Below are 16,810 nucleotides of genomic sequence, written 5' to 3'. Positions count from 1 at the left end.
AAACATGTTTGGTCCGGCTCCACCGTATATGCGGCACGTCTGCAAACAAATAGGCGAACCGTGGCTCCGGCGCCATCCGAACAAATCTGCACTGAGTGGTGCACCGCGGGCAGGTAGCAAAGCTGAGCTCATGAGAAAGCGCCCAAATAAGGGCACGGGGCACGGGGCGAGTGGAAGCTGTCTCTTTTTATGCGAAGCATATTTCTAGAGGTACACTACAGCCCTTCGCCGTGGTTACGCGCCGTGCACACCACGTGGGACAGTGACGTCACACCACGTGACACATGACGTCACGACAGAGGAAGACGGAGGTCCACCTCGCGCCGTCGCTGTGCTTGCACGCCGTGCAGACCACGTGGTACAGTGACGTCACACCACGTGACATACCACGTGACACATGACGTCACGACAGAGGAAGACGGGGGTCCACCTCGCGCCGTCACTGTGCTTGCGCGCCGTGCACACCACGTGGTACAGGGACGTCACACCACGTGACATACCACGTGACACATGACGTCACGACAAAGGAAGATGGAGTCCACCTCGCGCCGTCGCTGTGGTTGCACGCAGTGCAGACCACGTGGTACAGTGACGTCACACCACGTGACATACCACGTGACACATGACGTCACGACAGATCGCCGTCACGCGCTGGGAGAGGGAGAACGATGCCATTGCACAGACGCTGGAATGACCTCGAGCGGCATTCCCGCGCGTTTCGAACGCGCGTTCACACTCGGTGTAGGTGAAACGCTCCCTCCACCGGGCAGGCAGACGCAGCTTCCGTGGCAATCCAGGCGCTCACCCAACGCGCGTCTTGGGGTTAGTCGGCGTTCCACTGTAGCCATGCCGTTGTCTTCCCCCACGACGAAGGCTTCTAGCGGTTGTATTAAAATGACCAAGTATTCAACCAAGGAAACCAATGTATTACCAAGCCTAGCCACCAATATGCTTCGCATCTGACTAGGCTTAACCTTAGCTAAGCCTCGGCCATTTTTTTCCCCTCTGTCTCCCTCAATGCCTTTCGCACAGTGCAGGGCAGCAAACCGAGCATCTTCTCCTGGTTATCGTCTACGACTCTCCATCTGCTCTCTCTCTCCGACACACACACACACACACACACACACACACACACACACACACACACACACACACACACACACACACACACACACACACACACACACACACACACAGATATGTACTACTTGTTTCCAATTGTGTTCCGTCGAAGTGCTGCCGCTACGTCTGGGATCATATTTCGCGAATTTGTGCTCAACAGCCCAATGCTATTTATGCACTCTTTATGCATGATTAGGTGATGTCTCTGTATCTGACGTCTCTGAACCCACTTCCTGCTGTCGCCTCTGTCGCTCTGCCGGGAGTCGAGCACGCGACTCCTTTCCTGACTCTTCGTCAGCCCCCGAGAAAGCCAGGCGGCTAATCGACTATAGGCTAGAGACCGATGCCCAATCATAATAGTGCTGATGCACAGCACAGGCAATTTTGGTCAGTCGCTGCATTCGATTTTGTACCTGTTTGGGGAACCACGCTTAGACGGCACGGGAAAATTACAAGTCGCCACCGACAACATCAGCCATGTTTCACAGGCTACTGAGTTCGGAGTTGCTGAGCGCGCCCGCGTTGTGAAGTTTCTACAGACGGCAGAGAACTTGAAGGCAATGGCGAATTGCATAGCGGGAACTGAATGCTCCGAAGGCGTGGTTGTGAAGTGCAATCGTCTGTTCTTTACGCATCAATACCTTGCCCGGCACCTCAGGGTACGCGCGCCTTCAAAGAGTGAGGCTGTGCTGCCGAGGAAGCGGATGATTTCGTTCGTAAGGAGGAAAGAATATTCGTGATCGACGGAAGGGAAGGCTTTTCAAGCGCCTTTCCAGTTATGGCTCCCAGCTGGCTTCCAAACTGCAAACAGTGCTCGCTTTTGGACAGTACAATTGGCTACAAAGGGATCGATCAAGCATTACAAAGCGCTGCGTAGAAGCAGCCTGCTTTTGGCCACTCGTCTGTGGGGTTGAGAAAACATTCATAAAACTTCCGAACGGCAGTTTTCTTACAGCACTCCCAAATGACCTACGCCAGTGTGCCATGGGTGGAGCCATGGAGCATGCCCTATACGCAAACGCAACGTCACTGGCCGCGACAGTTACCAGACGGGAATGCGTTTCCTGTCGTTGTTCGGTGCTGCTTTCTTCAAGGAGCTCGCCAAAAAACTACTTCAGACGCGCAACATGACAAAACAGTCAAGCAATTGACAGTGACATGACGTGGTACGGCCAATTTTCACCTTAATTTCGTCCCTCGTACGCCCTTTCACGCCTACTTCAAAGGGTACAGTGGTTCTTTTGGAGCACTGTAGTTGGAGATGGTTTTCCTAAGGAGCTACTCGAAAGATAAAACGCCGCGTGGCGTTTTTGAACCCGTCCCTTGTGTGGAGGAGGGGCTTCCACTCCACGGAGTGGAGGTGGAAGGTCGAGTCGAGCCGCCTTTGTGATTTCGGCGGTTACTTTCGAAGCACATCGCAACTACGCAGTGAAGCCTCCCCTGAAACGCGGATGTCTCGGTAGGGACTGAAACTCGGTCCTAGCAGTGAACAGATAAGGCTGTCCAGTTACCAATAGCGGCCATAAAGTTTACGTTCAAGTGACAAAGTAGCCGTGTGCTGACAGGGGATACAGAAATAGCTTTCCGGAAGGGGGTGGCATTTGGAGATTTTTAACTCGCCCTCACATAAGTGATGCAAAACTATCTATAGTGCCATCGATAGTAATTTCGATAGTTCTATTGATTGTACTATCGATAGCACTCCCGATAGTTCTTTTGATAGTGCTATTGATAGTGCTATCGATAGCGGTATCGACACTACTTGCTTATATAGTACTACCGATTCTATAAAATCAACCACGCTTACCCACTGCATCCTAAACTTGGTTTCCTGAGTGTGTGGTATGGAGGTAACGGTATGAATAACTGACAGGACTCGCCCGTTTTCGCAGGCTACGCGTCACCGAGCGCTGCAGACATTCCCTACGTAAAGTTACTGGATAATGTGTTAGTGTCGTGAATGTCCTAGTTGCGAAGCATGTGTGCGAAAAACATTTCTGCAGCGGTTACGTCAGCAAGACGACGTCTGCATTGCACTATGGTGTCGTGTTAGCCAGCACAAATTGTGGTGTTTATTCTTTCATTAGATGCAGTTCCAGCTATAAAACCGCGAGACCAGTCAGGTATCGCAAAGTTTTTGGCAATATCGCTGGTCAACAAATGCATAATATTGCCGCACTTAGTTTAGACATCACTCTACCGGCGCCCCCGTGCGGTCTGCTGCTGCCGAAGGGGCAACACTGAGCCGGCCGCGAGGCACAGTGGCCCTGGAGGGGACGGACAGCCGCCCAGCACGCTGCGACGGGGGCGGCAGCATGCTCCTGCGTGGAAGGGGTTGTCCCAAAGGCCTGCTTGGAATGGCACCTTGCCCCAGGGTCACAGTGGTGTCCTCCGCCGTTGCTGCTTTAGACGGTGCCTTCCTCGGGACAGCTGCAGTGGGTGGAGGCGTGGGCATGGGCGCTACAGCGAAGGTGGTCTCCGCATTGGGTACAGCCAAGCCCTCTTTATTGACGCAGGAGTCCACCGGCACAGCCTCTTCACTGGTGGTCAAGGGCCGTGGTGGGGCAAATGCTGCTGCTGTCTGCTTCAACCAAGGACGGCTGTTCGGACGTGTCACGCTTGGTCTCACCCAGAAGTGGTGGAGAGCCAAGCAAGTCTGTCAGTGCTACCGGGTCCTTCAGCACTGCTTCCTGGTTTGTGATGGGCAGAGCGACACCAGCCTTGGCCCCTGCCAGCGGGGCCGGAGAGGCTAGTGATATCAGCCAACTGTCCCCCTCAGTAACAGCGCTCCTGGGTTGCTCTGGAGACTGAAACAGGGCACAGCGGGGTACCGGGTCTGCATCCCCCTCCAACTCGGGGTCTGAGACCGAGAGGTCGACCAGTGTGATCGGGCGTGTGTCGACAAGGGGTGTGGTTGCCAGCTCCTGGAGGACTTGGGCGATGCGCCTCATCTCACGCTCCACCATCGACAGGCTCATGGGCGGCGACTGCACCAGGGACGCAGAGTCCCCATCACCATCAACGCTTGTGGACGGCCATGCCAAGTGTTCTTGCAACCGCACTGGTGTTGAGGAGAGGCGGGTCGCCACTGGGGACTCCACAATCGGCAGCAGCAGAGACGGTGCAGCACGGTTGGAAGATGGCCCACTGGACGCAGCCAGCCGAGGCAGGCCACCAGCCGCTCTGGTCTTGGGAGGTGGAAGGCGGGAGTGGCCCAGTTGAGGTGCCAAGGATGCCTTTGGCTTTGGTTGTGGCGCTGGCTGTGAATTGGGCTTGGGTGCTTGCCTTGCCATCTGTGCTGTGAGTTGGCTGGCTGGTGTCTGCGCTTTCTGTGGTACGGCCAAAGATGTCCTTGGGCCAGCTGCAGCTGTCTTAGCCGGTGGCCTCAGCGATGTTCGTGAAGCAGCTGCTGTCGTGGGCACCACCGACAGCCTGGGTGCTGGGCCCCGCTTGGCAACGCCACTCGCCAGTGCACCACTCGCTGGCGCTTGGAGGCTCCTCCCGGAAGCTGCACCAACAGAGGGTCCTGCCACGGATTTCCTCAGGGAGGGCACCCTGGGGCCAGGTACGGCAGGTTCAGACAAAGCTGCTGTCTGCCGCTGGCTGGGCTGCTGCGGGGCGCTTGTGGGTGCAGACAGCCGTCCTTCTCGTTTGGCCCTGTTCACCCCAAAGGTGGTGTCTGCTGCTGCCGAAGGGGCAGCCACGGGAATCGGTGGGACGGCGCGGTAGGGGCAGTAGCGTAGATCGCCGGCGGTGGTGGCGCCGGACTTCGTCCTCTTCTGTCGTGCTAGGGCCTGCCGGCTGCGCTCTGCCCTGTGTGCTCGCCAGGTACTGTTCTGCCACTGATAGAACGTTCTACCGGCGTCCGTGACATTTTTGGTGCAGCTGCTGGGTACGATCTATGTACGAAGAGGTGCCGGAACCTCCAGCGCTCCGTCACACCCCCTGGACACAACAAGCGCTCATAGCGTATACCAACTGCCAAAGTCGCACCTGGGTCGTTACGGCCAGAAGTAGTGCTGGAAGGAACAGCTCAAAACGCCATTTAAAAAACCCGATTGGACCGCTATCTACTCTTCCTAATTCCTATAAGCCGGCTTCGCGAGATTCTGGAGCCTCGTAAACATGACGCCGCTGCCACGGCGCATCGTATCGCGTTACTCGACGGAAACGAAATGAGGCTCATGGCGTCGGCGACAAGGAAACATGTTTGGTCCGGCTCCACCGTATATGCGGCACGTCTGCAAACAAATAGGCGAACCGTGGCTCCGGCGCCATCCGAACAAATCTGCACTGAGTGGTGCACCGCGGGCAGGTAGCAAAGCTGAGCTCATGAGAAAGCGCCCAAATAAGGGCACGGGGCGAGTGGAAGCTGTCTCTTTTTATGCGAAGCATATTTCTGGAGGTACACTACAGCCATTCGCCGTGGTTACGCGCCGTGCACACCACGTGGGACAGTGACGTCACACCACGTGACACATGACGTCACGACAGAGGAAGACGGAGGTCCACCTCGCGCCGTCGCTGTGCTTGCACGCCGTGCAGACCACGTGATACAGTGACGTCACACCACGTGACATACCACGTGACACATGACGTCACGACAGAGGAAGACGGGGGTCCACCTCGCGCCGTCGCTGTGGTTGCACGCCGTGCACACCACGTGGTACAGTGACGTCACACCACGTGACATACCACGCGACACATGACGTCACGACAGAGGAAGACGGGGTCCACCTCGCGCCGTCGCTGTGGTTGCACGCAGTGCAGACCACGTGGTACAGTGCCGTCACACCACGTTACATACCACGTGACACATGACGTCACGAAAGATCGCCGTCACGCGCTGGGAGAGGGAGAACGATGCCATCGCACAGACGCCGGAATGTCCTCGAGCGGCATTCCCGCGCATTTCGAACGCGCGTTCACACTCGGTGTAGGTGAAACGCTCGCTCCACCGGGCAGGCAGACGCAGCTTCCGTGGCAATCCAGGCGCTCACCCAACGCGCGTCTCGGGGTTAGTCGGCGTTCCACTGTAGCCATGCCGTTGTCTTCCCCCACGACGAAGGCTTCTAGTGGTTGTATTAATATGACCAAGTATTCAACCAAGGAAAGCAATGTATTACCAAGCCTAGCCACCAATATGCTTCGCATCTGACTAGGCTGAACCTTAGCTAAGCCTCGGCCATTTTTTCCCCTCTGTCTCCCTCAATGCCTTTCGCACAGTGCAGGGCAGCAAACCAAGCATCTTCTCCTGGCTATCGTCTACGACTCTCCATCTGCTCTCTCTCTCCGACACACACACACACACACACACACACACACACACACACACACACACACACACACACACACACACACACACACACACACACAGAGAGATATGTACTACTTGTTTGCAATTGTGTTCCGTCGAAGTGCTGCCGCTACGTCTGGGATCATATTTCGCGAATTTGTGCTCAACAACCCAATGCTATTTATGCACTCTTTATGCATGATTAGGTGATGTCTCTGTATCTCACGTCTCTGAACCCACTTCCTGCTGTCGCCTCTGTCGCTCTGCCGGGAGTCGAGCACGCGACTCCTTTCCTGACTCTTCGTCAGCCCCCGAGAAAGCCAGGCGGCTAATCGACTATAGGCTAGAGACCGATGCCCAATCATAATAGTGCTGATGCTCAACACAGGCAATTTTGGTCAGTCGCTGCATTCGATTTTGTACCTGTTTGGGGAACCACGCTTAGACGGCACGGGAAAATTACAAGTCGCCACCGACATCAGCCATGTTTCACAGGCTACTGAGTTCGGAGTTGCTGAGCGCGCCCGCGTTGTGAAGTTTCTACAGACGGCGGAGAACTTGAAGGCAATGGCGAATTGCATAGCGGGAACTGAATGCTCCGAAGGCGTGGTTGTGAAGTGCAATCGTCTGTGCTTTACGCATCAATACCTTGCCCGGCACCTCAGGGTATGCGCGCCTTCAAAGAGTGAGGCTGTGCTGCCGAGGAAGCGGATGATTTCGTTCGTAAGGAGGAAAGAATATTCGTGATCGACGGAAGGGAAGGCTTTTCAAGCGCCTTTGCAGTTATGGCTCCCAGCTGGCTTCCAAACTGCAAACAGTGCTCGCTTTTGGACAGTACAATTGGCTACAAAGGGATCAAGCATTACAAAGCGCTGCGTAGAAGCAGCCTGCTTTTGGTCACTCGTCATTGGGGTTGAGAAAACATTCATAAAACTTCCGAACGGCAGTTTTCTTACAGCACTCCCAAATGACCTACGCCAGTGTGCCATGGGTGGAGCCATGGAGCATGCCCTATACGCAAACGCTACGTCACTGGCCGCGACAGTTACCAGACGGGAATGCGTTTCCTGTCGTTGTTCGGTGCTGCTTTCTTCAAGGAGCTCGCAAAAAAAGTACTTCAGACGCGCAACATGACAAAATAGTCATGCAATTGACAGTGACATGACGTGTTACGGCCAATTTTCACCTCAATTTCGTCCCTCGTACGCCCTTTCACGCCTACTTCAAAGGGTACAGTGGTTCTTTTGGAGCACTGTAGTTGGAGATAGTTTTCCTAAGGAGCTACTCGAAAGATAAAACGCCGCGTGGCGTTTTTGAACCCGTCCCTTGTGTGGAGGAGGGGCTTCCACTCCACGCAGTGGAGGTGGAAGGTCGAGTCGAGCCGCCTTTGTGATTTCGGCGGTTACTTTCGAAGGACATCGCAACTACGCAGTGAAGGCTCCCCTGAAACGCGGTTGTCTCGGTAGGGACTGAAACTCGGTCCTAGCAGTGAACAGATAAGGCTGTCCAGTTACCAATAGCGGCCATAAAATTTACGTTCAAGTGACAAAGTAGCTGTGTGCTGACAGGGGATACAGAAATAGCTTTCCGGAAGGTGGTGGCATTTGGAGATTTTTCACTCGCCCTCACATAAGTGATGCAAAACTATCTATAGTACCTTCGATAGTAATTTCGATAGTTCTATTGATTGTACTATCGATAGCACTCCCGATAGTTCTTTTGATAGTGCTATTGATGGTGCTATCGATAGCGGTATCGACACTACTTGCTTATATAGTACTACCGATTCTATAAAATCAACCACGCTTACCCACTGCATCCTAAACTTGGTTTCCTGAGTGTGTGGTATGGAGGTAACGGTATGAATAACTGACAGGACTCGCCCGTTTTCGCAGCCTACGCGTCACCGAGAGCTGCAGACATTCCCTACGTAAAGTTACTGGATAATGTGTGTGTCGTGAATGTCCTAGTTGCGAAGCATTTGTGCGAAAAACATTTCTGCAGCGGTTACGTCAGCAAGACGACGTCTGCATTGCACTATGGTGTCGTGTTAGCCAGCACAAATTGTGCTGTTTATTCTTTCATTAGATGCAGTTCCAGCTATAAAACCGCGAGACCAGTCAGGTATCGCAAAGTTTTTGGCAATATCGCTGCTCAACAAATGCATAATATTGCCGCACTTAGTTTAGACATCACTCTACCGGCGCCCCCGTGCGGTCTGCTGCGGCCGAAGGAGCAACACTGAGCCGGCCGCGAGGCACAGTGGCCCTGGAGGGGACGGACAGCCGCCCAGCACGCTGCGACGGGGGCGGCAGCATGCTCCTGCGTGGAAGGGCTTGTCCCAAAGGCCTGCGTGGAATGGCACCTTGCCCCAGGGTCACAGTGCTGTCCTCCACCGTTGCTGCTTTAGACGGTGCCTTCCTCGGGACAGCTGTCGTGGGTGGAGGCGTGGGCATGGGCGCTACAGCGAAGGTGGACTCCGCATTGGGTACAGCCAAGCCCTCTTCATTGACGCACGAGTCCACCGGCCCAGCCTCTTCACTGGTGGTCAAGGGCCGTGGTGGGGCAAATGCTGCTGCTGTCTGCTTCAACCAAGGACGGCTGTTCGGACGTGTCGCGCTTGGTCTCACCCAGAAGTGGTGGAGAGCCAAGCAAGTCTGTCAGTGCTACCGGGTCCTTCAGCACTGCTTCCTGGTTTTTGATGGGCAGAGCGACACCAGCCTTGGCACCTTCCAGCGGGGCGGGAGAGGCTAGTGATATCAGCCAACTGTCCCCCTCAGTAGCAGCGATCCTGGGTTGCTCTGGAGACTGAAACAGGGCACAGCGGGGTACCGGGTCTGCCTCCCCCTCCAACTCGGGGTCTGAGACCGCGAGGTCGACCAGTGTAATCGGGCATGTGTCGACAAGGGGTGTGGTTGCCAGCTCCTGGAGGACTTGGGCGATGCGCCTCATCTCACGCTCCACCATCGACAGGCTCATGGGCGGCCTGCACCAGGGACGCAGAGTCCTCATCACCATCAACGCTTGTGGACGGCCATGCCAAGTGTTCTTGCAACCGCACTGGTGTTGAGGAGAGGCGGGTCGCCACTGGGGACTCCACAATCGGCAGCAGCAGAGACGGTGCAGCACGGCTGGAAGATGCCCCACTGGACGCAGCCGGCCGAGGCAGGCCACCAGCCGCTCTGGTCTTTTGAGGTGGAAGGCGGGAGTGGCCCAGTTGAGGTGCCAAGGCTGCCTTTGGCTTTGGTTGTTGCGCTGGCTGTGAATTGGGCTTGGGTGCTTGCCTTGCCATCTGTGCTGTGAGTTGGCCGGCTGGTGTCTGCGCTTTCTGTGGTACGGGCAAAGATGTCCTTGGGCCAGCTGCAGCTGTCTTAGCCGGTGGCCTCAGCGATGTTCGTGAAGCAGCTGCTTGCGCGGGCACCACCGACAGCCTGGGTGCTGGGCCCCGCTTGGCAACGCCACTCGCCAGTGCACCACTAGCTGGCGCTTGGAGGCTCCTCCCGGAAGCTGCACCAACAGAGGGTCCTGTCACGGACCTCCTGAGGGAGGGCACCCTGGGGCCAGGTATGGCAGGTTCAGAGAAAGCTGCTGTCTGCCGCTGGCTGGGCTGCTGCGGGGCGCTTGTGGGTGCAGACAGCCGTCCTTCTCGTTTGGCCCTGTTCACCCCAAAGGTGGTGTCTGCTGCTATCGAAGGGGCAGCCACGGGAATCGGTGGGACGGCGCGGTAGGGGCAGGAGCGTAGAACGCCGGCGGTGGTGGCGCCGGACATCGTCCTCTTCTGCTCGTGCTAGAGCCTGCCGGCTGCGCTCTGCCCTGTGTGCTCGCCAGGTACTGTTCTGCCACTGATAGAACATTCTACCGGCGTCCGTGACATTTTTGGTGCAGCTGCTGGGTACGATCTATGTACGAAGAGGTGCCGGAACCTCCAGCGCTCCGTCACACCTCCTGGACACAACAAGCGCTCATAGCGTATACCAACTGCCAAAGTCGCACCTGGGTCGTTACGGCCAGAAGTAGTGCTGGAAGATACAGCTCAAAACGCCATTTAAAAAACCCGATTGCACCGCTATCTACTCTTCCTAATTCCTAGAAGACGGCTTTGCGAGATTCTGGAGCCTCGTAAACATGACGCCGCTGCCACGGCGCATCGTATCGCGTTACTCGACGGAAACGAAATGAGGCTCATGGCGTCGGCGACAAGGAAACATGTTTGGTCTGGCTCCACCGTATATGCGGCACGTCTGTAAACAAATAGGCGAACCGTGGCTCCGGCGCCAACGGAACAAATCTGCACTGAGTGGTGCACCGCGGGCAGGTAGCAAAGCTGAGCTCATGAGAAAGTGCCCAAATAAGGGCACGGGGCACGGGGCGAGTGGAAGCTGTCTCTTTTTATGCGAAGCATATTTCTAGAGGTACACTACAGCCCTTCGCCGTGGTTACGCGCCGTGCACACCACGTGGTACAGTGACGTCACACCACGTGACACATGACGTCACGACAGAGGAAGACGGAGGTCCCCCTCGCGCCGTCGCTGTGCTTGCACGCCGTGCAGACCACGTGGTACAGTGACGTCACACCACGTGACATACCACGTGACACATGACGTCACGACAGAGGAAGACGGGGGTCCACCTCGCGCCGTCGCTGTGGTTGCGCGCCGTGCACACCACGTGGCACAGTGACGTCACACCACGTGACATACCACGTAACACATGACGTCACGACAGAGGAAGACGGGGTCCACCTTGTTAGCAAGAAGTGGCCGGATTCTTTTCGAATAAAGAAAACAGGTTTAATTTAAGACTTAAGGATACAAGAATGAGATAACTGGATTATTGATACGTAGGAGGTTCGGAGGATCTGCAGAGTTGGGAGGGCCTCGCCGACTCGTCTCGTATCGTCGGCGCCTCTCGGTCATCTCTCTTCCCAAGCTGCAGCGGTGGGGCTTTTATAGCCTGAGGAACGGTGGCCCCTCCGAACTGGCCAATCCAAAGGCGGCACTCGGCGGCAGTCCGAAAGGACCAACCAGCGACCGCGCGGCCAACCGCTTCAAACTTTGCCGCGCGCGGTGGCGTCCGGGGGAGGAGGAAACGGCGCCTCGCAGTCTGGCCTCTTGCGACAAGTCCAGGCGTGTTGCTTGAAGATGCTTCTCCTTACGACTCCGCTGCCGTAAGGCGCAGCATCGTGGCTTGTCAAGGGGGACGCTCGTAGGAGAATGTTAGGATGCGGGGCGCCTCGTGGTCGCTGAGCAGGAGCGTTAAATGTCGTGTGCTGGCGTGTTGGGACCGCGTGGCTCGTAAGAAATGTGAATGCTGACACGGCCTTTCCAGAATTTGCGCCTGTCCTCAGGCGCACGTTGTCGACAGCAATTCTTTGGCGTGCTGTTCGTTCTTCCCCGCGTATCTTGTGGCTTGCGTCCAGCTCGTTCGAATACGCCTTCGATTCAATCTGTGGAGACGATGCGACTCGTGCGAAGTGCCGTGTTTGTCTTGTTCGTTTCGTTTCTTGGTCCAGGGAGTCGGGCTTGTACCGTGATGCTCACCGATACGACGGCGTCGTCGTTTCCACCTGGGGACCTGATGCGACTTATGCGGACTGCCGTGTTTGTCTCGTTCGTAACGTTTCGTGGTCCAGGGAGTCGGGCTTGTTGGATCATTCTGCATCGTGCCGTGCATTCGTCGCGGCGCTGGCTTTATGGATGAGACAGTTCGTCTTGGCAATGGCTTCTGCATTGTAGTAACTGTAGCAGATGCGAAAGGTGCGCCGTGTCGTTGGAGGCACGTCTCGTGGCCAACTCGTGTCGGTAGTGGCTGCTGCACCGTAATATCCGTGGCAGGGGCGCGGGGTCCGTCGTATCGTGGGGAGCCCGTTGCGTGGCTCGAGCTCGGTGACACCGGCTGCTGCACCGTAGTGTCCGTGGCAGGGGCGCGGGGTTCGTCGTGTCGTTGGGAACCCTTTTCGTGGCCCGCTTGCGGCGGCACCGTGTGCTGCACCGTAGTGTCCGTGGCAGGGGCGCGGGGTCCGTCGTGTCGTTGGGAGCCCGTTTCGTTATCTGCTTGCGGTGACAGCGGCTGCTGCACCGAAGTGTCCGTGGCAGGGGCGCGGGGTCCGTCGTGTCGTTGAGAGCCCTTTTCGTGGCCCGCTTGCGGCGGCACCGTAGTGTCCGTGGCAGGGGCGCGGGGTCCGTCGTGTCGTTGGGAGCCCTTTTCGTGGTCCGCTTGCGGCGGCACCGTGTGCTGCACCGTAGTGTCCGTGGCAGGGGCGCGGGGTCCGTCGTGTCGTTGGGAGCCCTTTTCGTGGCCCGCTTGCGGCGGCACCGTGTGCTTCACCGTAGTGTCCGTGGCAGGGGCGCGGGGTCCGTCGTGTCGTTGGGAGCCCTTTTCGTGGCCCGCTTGCGGTGACACCGGCTGCTGCACCGAAGTGTCCGTGTCAGGGGCGCGGGGTCTGTCGTGTCGTTGGGAACCCTTTTCGTGGCCCGCTTGCGGCGGCACCGTGTGCTGCACCGTAGTGTCCGTGGCAGGGGCGCGGGGTCCGTCGTGTCGTTGGGAGCCCTTTTCGTTATCTGCTTGCGGTGACACCGGCTGCTGCACCGTAGCGTCCGTGGCAAGGGCGCGGGGTCCGTCGTGTCGTTGGGAGCCCGTTTCGTGGCTCGCTTGCGGCGGCACCGTGTGCTGCACCGTAGTGTCCGTGGCAGGGGCGCGGGGTCCGTCGTGTCGTTGGGAGCCCTTTTCGTTACCGGCCCGTGTCGACAGTGGCTGCTGGTCCGTGCTGTCACTCGTATCGTGTGACACTTGTCGTTGAGCAAGAAGCCTCCGGAGAGGATCTCTCTCGGCCAGCAGTCTCTCGAATTCCGCCCTCTCGGCTTGGCGGCGAGCGTTGTCGTCCATGATCCGCGTCACGAGGTCGTCCTTGCGGCCGCTGCACGAAAGTCCTCTGTACTGTAGCCATGCCGTTGTCTTCCCCCACGACGAAGGCTTCTAGTGGTTGTATTAAAATGACCAAGTATTCAACCAAATAAAGCAATGTATTACCAAGCCTAGCCACCAATATGCTTCGCATCTGACTAGGCTTAACCTTAGCTAAGCCTCGGCCATTTTTTTCCCTCTATCTCCCTCAATGCCTTTCTCACAGTGCAGGGCAGCAAACCGAGCATCTTCTCCTGGTTATCGTCTACGACTCTCCATCTGCTCTCTCTCTCTCCGACCCACACACACACGCTCACGCACACGCGCGCGCGCGCGCATGACAGATGCGTCTTTGCATTTTTCTTCCGTCGCACTGCTGCCGCCACGAGGCAGATTTTATTTCGCTGAATGCCATTTATTCACTGTTTATGCACAAGTGGTTAGACTTATGCATTTAACATATCTGAATCCTTGGTCACTTCTCGTAACAGGCCCCATCGTTAGCTTCAGTTCTACATCTATGTACCACCGACACAATCTAAAGGTGCTAGTATGATTTATTGTTGCCCGTTACTTACGTGTATTTCATATTAAGTCCATTGTATTTCCTTTACTTATGCTAGCACTGGACTTCTAGTTAAGGCTTCTTTCAATGTCTTTTACCGGCTGTTCGTCGCCTTTCAGCCCTTGCTCACTAATCGAATATCATTGTGCTCGGTTACTGTTAGTAGTAATTCGTTTAACTATCCCTCAGTAAATTGTTCAGGGCTGGTTACTTTCAGCAGACCTGTCATTTTTATTTCAGGTACAGGGGCGATACAAAGAAATGCATACATATGAACGACCTTAGCGTCTTTTTGTTTCGACCCTGGTACAAGCGCGACGAAAAGAAATGCTAACAGTGGAGCGCGTAGACGCCTCCACGATATTCGCATTTGTTCGTATAGCGAGAGTGCTAGTGGTTGTGCTGTTGCTGCAAAATAAATGGTGTGGTGAAGCACCCAGGTGCTTTTGAGCAGGGCACCCGCAAGATTCGCAATAGCTCTAGACGGAGCGCTCATTTATTAGATATATCAGCACGGGTTTGTTATCATGCAGAATTCGGCGTAGAGATAGCGGAGCGTTGGGGCGCCTGCGACATCTTGGAGCCTCTACACTACAAACACAGAGGGCGCGGTGTCCCTTCACTGGAAAAGTGGATGCCACAGTGCCATTGTTGCGGGGGCAATGCGTGTCGCATGCTGCGCTCTCTCCCGGAGTTCGATCGCGAAGGCGGCCTCCTCGGTCAGATGTAACACGTAACATCCACTTCTTTGACCCTTTTACCCTGAGGCTTGCCCACGTTCAGCAATAGTGCCTTCCTATTCTGAATAAAAATTTTTCGTCTTCTTCTTTTGAAGGAACAGCGGCATACAGGTAATGCCTCCTAAATTCAATGACGCCAAAATATTTCACAAGCGCTTCTATTTTATACAGAGAACCTCTGAAAACGACTGCAGCTTCATCCACGTAATTTTTTGAGTTTTTGTACAACCTTGTCGCTCACTCACAGACCAAAGCTCCGTTCTTAAGCACTGAAGAAGACGAAGAAACACGTATCTCGCCCAGTGCCATTCAGCCCGAGGACATCATCATCATCATCATCATCAGAAGACGTGGCAAGAACCAAGGGCATAACCGCAACAACAACGTGCCAAGTATTCGAGCTTTCATGCTTTCATGCAATTTTCTCCACTTCGGCCATAGCATGGACGCCTCCGCCGCACCTTGGATGATGACCCACAACTCAGGAGGTTCCTCTTTGAGCTCTTCACGCTGCGCGGGATCTCGGGAGAAGCCTGGTGCATCGCCTTGGCGCTGAGTGTCTGCTTTGGGGCCATCATGTGCGCAGTGTGGTTGAACAGGGCGTCCACGACAACCTTGGGCTTCCCTCCGCAATAACCTGAGATGGGTACACGTCTTGGCCGCGCCAAAAGGATAAAACCAAGGGACCACCTCATCCTGTCTTACTCCGGTGTGTATTTCAAGCTCGCAGCTGTCGACAAATAAGTGTGACTCGTTTGCGACTACACTGTGAACAGGAATTGTGAAAGAATTCCCCACTGACTAGTGACTGTCTCCGGCATGGTTCTACTTGACAAGAATCCAAAGTGATGTATTGACTGTCGGGAGTTGCGCTGACAGTTGCAGAAACCTACACCTTGATTTCATCGGCATCCACTCTACTGCTGCTTTGAAACCCACTTAGGACAAACCGGCCATGAGGGTCTTATTCAGACGACGAACACTTGGGTTTGACTGACATGGTGAATGTTGATACATGAAAGGAGACGCCGTTGCGTGCACAAAGATGCTGTTGATATGTGAATAATTATTAGAATCAAGTGACGTGCAACTGCATCTTATGTTTAATAAATCCTAAGAAAAATGCCATACTTGTAGCGCCTAGTCGTTCGTCCATACTTTTTCACGCAGGCAGCGGCGGTGCATGTTAAACAACCCCAGCGGTCGATATTTCTTGAGCCCTTCAATACGGCGTCCCTCATAGCCTGAGTCGTTTTGGGACGTTAAAACCCCCATAAACCAAAACACTTTTTAAATAATGTATTGACGAAGCCATCCTCGGCAATGTTTCGTGTCCTTGACGAGTATTTAGAAAGAAGCAGTATAATTTATGAAGCACATCATCATGTTTCTAGATGCAGTCAGTTGCCTCTCGTTGGCGTATAGGTGAAATGCATAGGCGCACAGCCGTGGCGCTGCGCTGGGCCGCGGTCGGCCGCCATGACTGAGATCGCGTGTCGCAATTCAGACTGCTGCTTGGAGTCCGCGTGCATCGAAGATTCGACCGGTAGTCGCTGGGCGCGATAGCCGCACGATAGCCGCCACGCTAGGAGGCCATGCCTCATACATTAGGAGTGAATGCGAACATACAGTATTTTAAACCCAGTTAGTTACAGATACAGAAATTGTTTCGACTGCTATGCAGTTAAATAACTACCTCCTGCGATTGTGATGGCATATAGATACGTTTGGTAAATTTGTTGTTTATGGTATCAATGTGGCGCTCACTTATCTTTTTAATTTCTGCCTTGCAAATGGCTGCTTCCCTGAGGCTTTCCGAATGGCTAAAGTGCGTGTTCTTTATAAAAAGGAGATAGAAATAAGCTAAATAACTACGTACCAATAACTATCTTGCCAATATTTTTTAAAATACTTGAAAAAAATTTTACTTCTACGCTCAGCACGGTTCACAGATGAACACAACTTGATAGCAAATTATTATTCAACGCGGCATCCCGATTTTTCACCTATGCCTCATTTACGACTAATTACGGTGTTCAAATGTTGTGTATAGCCATTCCGAATATGCTGAATTTTTTCAGGAATGAGGAAATCAACAGAGAGGACTTGTCATTGAGTGAGCTGAACTGGATGTTTTTGTAACTTTTTTCCACATCTATAAAATTAAGGACATGCTCTAACC

General features: G+C 54.8%; 1 pseudogene; it reads right to left on the bottom strand.

Moving 5' to 3' along the window:
• Positions 1-15,585, bottom strand: part of LOC149356239 (uncharacterized) — a 51,987-nt pseudogene extending 36,402 nt beyond the window's left edge.
• Between the last annotated feature and the right edge of the window lie 1,225 nt (positions 15,586-16,810).

The sequence above is a fragment of the Amblyomma mixtum genome, chromosome 3, assembly GCF_055824585.1.
Source record: "Amblyomma mixtum isolate Tamu chromosome 3, ASM5582458v1, whole genome shotgun sequence".
NCBI classification, from domain to species: Eukaryota; Metazoa; Arthropoda; class Arachnida; order Ixodida; family Ixodidae; genus Amblyomma; species Amblyomma mixtum.
Note: the sequence above shows the minus strand (reverse complement) of the source record. Positions and strands in the feature narration are given on the sequence as shown.